The 5,945-nt window shown below is 60.0% G+C and overlaps 1 long non-coding RNA gene across 1 annotated transcript in view; it reads left to right on the top strand.

The window, feature by feature from the left end:
- The first annotated feature begins 4,485 nt into the window (after positions 1 to 4,485).
- Positions 4,486 to 5,945, top strand: part of LOC121274441 — a 4,286-nt gene continuing 2,826 nt past the window's right edge. The window contains exons 1-2 of the long non-coding RNA XR_005942256.1: positions 4,486 to 4,564; positions 5,501 to 5,587. This is a non-coding gene — a long non-coding RNA (uncharacterized LOC121274441). The remainder of the gene's footprint in view (positions 4,565 to 5,500; positions 5,588 to 5,945) is intronic.

Genomic DNA, 5,945 nt, shown 5'->3' with positions numbered 1-5,945 from the left:
CGATAGTGCCGCGCTCTCTCAGCAGTGACCCTCCGACAGTGCGGCGCTCCCTCAGTACTGACCCTCCGACAGTATGGCGCTCCCTCAGTACTGACCCTCCGACATCCGACAGTGCGGCGCTCCCTCAGTACTGACCCTCCGACAGTATGGCGCTCCCTCAGTATTGAGCCCCCCGACATCCGACAATGAGGCGCTCCCTCAGTGCTGACCCTCCGACAGTGCGGCGCTCCCTCAGTAATGACCCTCTGACAGTGCGGCACTCCCTCAGTACTGACCCTCCAACAGTGCGGTGCTCCCTCAGCATTGACCCTCCGACAGTGCCGCGTTCCCTCAGCACTGACCCTCTGACAGTGCGGCGCTCTCTCAGTACTGACCCTCCGACAGTGCCGCGTTCCCTCAGCACTGACCCTCAGACAGTGCGGCACTCCCTCAGTACTGACCCTCCGACAGTGCCGCGTTCCCTCAGCACTGACCCTCTAACAGTGCGGCGCTCCCTCAGTACTGACCCTCCGATAGTGCCGCGTTCCCTCAGCAGTGACCCTCCGACAGTGCGGCGCTCCCTCAGTACTGACCCTCCGACAGTATGGCGCTCCCTCAGTACTGACCCTCCGACATCCGACAGTGCGGCGCTCCCTCAGTACTGACCCTCCGACAGTATGGCGCTCCCTCAGTACTGACCCTCCGACAGTGAGGCACTCGCTCAGTACTGACCCACCGATATTATGGAGCTCCCTCAGCACTGACCCTCCGACAATGCAGCTCTCCCTCAGTACTGACCCTCCAACAGTGCAGCACTCCCTCAGTACTGACACTCTGACAGTGCAGCACTCCCTCAGTACTGACCCTCCGAAAGTACGGCGCTCCCTCAGTACTGACCATCCGACAGTGTGGCGCTCCCTCAGTACTGACCATCCGACAGTGCGGCACTCCCTCAGTACTGACCCTCCAACAGTGCAGCACTCCCTCAGTACTGACACTCTGACAGTGCAGCACTCCCTCAGTACTGACCCTCCGAAAGTACGGCGCTCCCTCAGTACTGACCATCCGACAGTGTGGCGCTCCCTCAGTACTGACCATCCGACAGTGCGGCACTCCCTCAGTACTGTCCCTCCGACAGTGCGACGCTCCCTCCGTAATAACCCTCCGACAGTGCGGCACTCCCTCGGCGCTGACTCTCTGACAGTGCGGAGCTCCCTCAGTGCTGACCCTCCGACAGTGCGGCGCTCCATCAGTACTGACCCTCCGACAGTGAGGCACTCCCTCAGTACTGACCCTCCGACAATGCAGCACTCCCTCAGTACTGACCCTCCGACAGTGCGGAGCTCCCTCAGTGCTGACCCTCCGACAGTGCGGCGCTCCATCAGTACTGACCCTCCGACAGTGAGGCACTCCCTCAGTACTGACCCTCCGACAATGCAGCACTCCCTCAGCATTGACCCTCCGACAGTGCCGCGTTCCCTCAGCACTGACCCTCTGACAGTGCGGCGCTCTCTCAGTACTGACCCTCCGACAGTGCGGCGCTCCATCAGTACTGACCCTCCGACAGTGAGGCACTCCCTCAGTACTGACCCTCCGACAGTGCGGCACTCCCTCAGCATTGACCCTCCGACAGTGCCGCGTTCCCTCAGCACTGACCCTCTGACAGTGCGGCGCTCTCTCAGTACTGACCCTCCGACAGTGCCGCGTTCCCTCAGCACTGACCCTCTGACAGTGCGGCACTCCCTCAGTACTGACCCTCCGACAGTGCCGCGTTCCCTCAGCACTGACCCTCTGACAGTGCGGCGCTCTCTCAGCAGTGACCCTCCGACAGTGCGGCGCTCCCTCAGTACTGACCCTCCGACAGTATGGCGCTCCCTCAGTACTGACCCTCCGACATCCGACAGTGCGGCGCTCCCTCAGTACTGACCCTCCGACAGTATGGCGCTCCCTCAGTATTGACCCCCCGACATCCGACAATGAGGCGCTCCCTCAGTGCTGACCCTCCGACAGTGCGGCGCTCCCTCAGTACTGACCCTCTGAGAGAGCGGCACTCCCTCAGTACTGACCCTCCGATAGTGCCGCGCTCTCTCAGCAGTGACCCTCCGACAGTGCGGCGCTCCCTCAGTACTGACCCTCCGACAGTATGGCGCTCCCTCAGTACTGACCCTCCGACATCCGACAGTGCGGCGCTCCCTCAGTACTGACCCTCCGACAGTATGGCGCTCCCTCAGTATTGACCCCCCGACATCCGACAATGAGGCGCTCCCTCAGTGCTGACCCTCCGACAGTGCGGCGCTCCCTCAGTACTGACCCTCTGAGAGAGCGGCACTCCCTCAGTACTGACCCTCCGACAGTGAGGCACTCGCTCAGTACTGACCCACCGATATTATGGAGCTCCCTCAGCACTGACCCTCCGACAATGCAGCGCTCCCTCAGTACTGACACTCTGACAGTGCAGCACTCCCTCAGTACTGACCCTCCGACAATGCAGCGCTCCCTCAGTACTGACCCTCCGGCAGTGAAGCACTCCCTCAGTACTGACCCTCTGACAATGCAGCGCTCCCTCGGTACTGACCCTCCGACAGTGCGGCGCCCCCTCAGTACTGACCCTCCGACAGTGTGGCGCTCCCTCAGCACTGACCCTCCAACAGTGCGGTGCTCCTTCAGCACTGACCCTCCAACAGTGCGGTGCTCCTTCAGCACTGACCCTCCAACAGTGCGGCGCTCCCTCATTACTGACCCTCCGACAGTGCAGCACTCCATCAGTACTGACCCTCCGACAGTGCAGCACTCCCTCAGCACTGACCCTCCGACATTGCGGCACTCCCTCGGCGCTGACTCTCTGACAGTGCGGCACTCCCTCATTACTGACCCTCCGACAGTACGGCGCTCCCTCAGTGCTGACCCTCCGACAGTGTGGCGCTCCCTCAGTGCTGACCCTCCGACAGTACGGCGCTCCCTCAGCACTGACCCTCCGACTGTGTGGCACTCTCTTAGTGCCTACCCTCCGACTGTGCAGCACTCCCTCAGTACTGTCCCTCCGACAGTGCGGCGCTCCCTCAGTACTGACCCTCTGACAGTGCGGCACTCCCTCAGTACTGTCCCTCCGACAGTGAGGCACTCTCTCAGTACTGACCCTCCGACAATGCATTCCCTCAGTACTGACCCTCCGACAGTGCAGCACTCCCTCAGTACTGTCCCTCCGACAGTGAGGCACTCTCTCAGTACTGACCCTCCGACAATGCAGCATTCCCTCAGTACTGACCCTCCGACAGTGCGGCGCTCCCTCAGTACTGACCCTCCGACGGTGCGGCACTCCCTCAGTACTGGTAGAGTTGGCCTTGGTTTTGGGCTCAATCCTGCCGATTGGGGAACTCGATCAAACCTTTGCCTCTCTGACTCAGAGATGGGAGAGTAGCCCATGAATTTGGCTGACAGTATCGGAGAGGGAGCAGGTTCATCGGATTGCTGAGGTATGGTCGGCACGGTGTTCGATGACTAGCCCGGAGGCTGGGAAACCAGACATCTAGGCCTCAGTGATGTGCGGGAATAAATCTTGTCATTTACGGACTGGCATCTTCCAGGAATGGAAGGTTCTGGATGGTTTTTAAAACCCCAACTGGTTCATTGATGATCCACTGAGAAGGAAAGGTATCCAGCCTGGGCCTGTACGTGACTCCAGTCCCACCCTCTTGTCTGTATCATGACCTCAGGCTAACTTTGGGCAAAGCAGTGAGACCTCGTTGGTCAAGGCCCCCACCACCAGGGCCAAATTATTTCGAACGGCCTCTTTCACGCGGCCCCCTTAACTTTTAACCTTTCACCCCGGACGCCCCGGTTGGGGGGGTGGGGGGGCGCTCCTTCTTCCTGAGGTCCCGTGTTGGATTCCCGCTTGGGTCAGGGGCCCATGTGGTTTCCCCACCCAACCCAACCCCGCTTTCAGCACCCAACTGAAGAAAGGCCAAAGGTCAAGGTCTACTATCGCCGACCCTCCCTGAGCTAGGCCCTGAGGGGAGAGGTCAGCCCGGGACTAGCTCGGCCTACCACGGAGCAGCAGCAGGATTTCGGACTGCGGAGGGTTGTGGGTGCGCCGGGGGGTGGGGTGATTGAGGCGAACACACGTTCTGTAAACCCACCGCCCACCACCCCCGACCCCCCAACCAACTAAACTGCACCCTGGTGGGGGGGGGGGGGGTCAACCAACCGGGTCACAGGACGGATACATCGACAACACAAGCATCAGATACTTGCTCAAATGCCAGAGATTGCAAGAGACCCTTCAGCCCCTTCAATTCTGTTGACCCTGAAGACCGAGGTGGGGGTCACCTGCCTGGTCACCCCGGCGGGAGTTCAGGCGCCACGATCTGATTGCCCAGGGTCAGGGGTCAGGGCACCGGTCTCCCACTACGGAACACGCCCCCCCACCCCCACCCCCCCCCCCCCCACCACCACTCCCTCTGCCGGACTAACACCCACCCTCCCCTTCTTGTTCCAGCCCGAGAACAACCGGCAGAAGATCGTCAGGGGCATTTCGGTGATCAACATCGAGAACTTCAAAATCTTCAACGCTCGCAGGAGGTGGAAGGTCAGAGAGCTTGCAGCCCCCCACTGGGGTGGGGAGGGGAGGGGTCAGCGAGGGGGAGGGGGATTGGGGGGAAGGGAGGGGAGTGGGGTAGGGGAGGGATGAGGGGAGGGTCAGTGGGGAGGAGGGGAATCGGGGGGGAAGGGAGGGGAGTGGGGCAGGGGTAGGGGAGGGATGGTAAGGGGAGGGGATGGGAGGGACTAGTGGAAGAGAGGGATGAGGTGAGGGATGAGGGGGAGGGGGAGGGGATTACGAGGGTGGGGGTGGGAAGATCCCATTAACATGATGAGTTTCAAAGGGAAATGAAGCTACTGCCAGCCAATCACAGCCGGCCCCCTCCCCACCCCCCTCTCTCCCCACACCCCCTCTCTCCCCTCACCCTCCTTCCCCCTCTTACCCCTCCACACACCCCTCTCTCTCTACCCCCACCCCCTCTCTTCCCCCCCATTCCTTATTCCTCCCTCTCCCTCTGTACCCTGTCTCCCTTTCCTCCCCTCCCTCCCCCTTCTCCCCCTCCTACTCCCCCATTTTCCACTCCATCTCCTCTCCCCCACCCTTCCCTCTCGCCCCTCCTTTCCCTTCCATATCCTGTCACCCCTTCCCCCTCTCTCCCCCTCCTTCTTTGTCCCCCTCCCCTCCTCAGCAACCCCCAACCCGCTCATGTGATGTTTACCAATGACAGCTCACTTTCTCTTTCTCCCTCTCTCTCTCTGCCCCTCTCTCTCTCTCTGCCCCTCTCTCTCTCTCTGCCCCTCTCTCTCTCTGCCTCTCTCTCTCTCTCTGCCTCTCTCTCTCTCTGCCTCTCTCTCTCTCTGCCTCTCTCTCTCTGCCCCTCTCTCTCTCTCTCTCTGCCTCTCTGTCTCTCTCTCCCTCTCTCTCTCTCTCTCTCTCCCTCCTTCTTTCGCTCTCTCTCTCCCCCTCTCTCTCTCTCTGTTCCAGATCACATTCAGGATGGTGTCAGCGTGTAACCGTTTCCAGTACATGAAAAGATCCCGAGCCAAAGCCCACAATGAAGATGAAGCATTTGTAAGTCCTGGTCACAAATGCTCGTGTCCTTTTGGAGGGGGTGGGCTGGGGGTTAACTGGCCGAGTTGTGCTATTGATGATAGGGTTGATCTGCAGATGTTTCTCGGGCGGGAACATTAAGTTTATTTACAAACAGCTCAGCAGCAACTGCACGCGTGCTCTCAACTCCAACTCTATCTCCACACTGACTGTGGAGGGAGCCCGTGCTACTCTCCTATTGGTTACTACAGATCATGTGATCTTCCTTAACAAACATTATTCTTATAGGTACTTTACACACTGAATAATACCATAACTTCTACATTCACAGTGAAGCGGCTTCCATTTTACCCCTGAACTCCGAACCATAGAGCAAGAC

The sequence above is a fragment of the Carcharodon carcharias genome (genome assembly GCF_017639515.1).
Source record: "Carcharodon carcharias isolate sCarCar2 chromosome 36 unlocalized genomic scaffold, sCarCar2.pri SUPER_36_unloc_21, whole genome shotgun sequence".
Classification (NCBI taxonomy): Eukaryota; Metazoa; Chordata; class Chondrichthyes; order Lamniformes; family Lamnidae; genus Carcharodon; species Carcharodon carcharias.
This window is presented reverse-complemented; position numbering and strand designations above follow the sequence as displayed.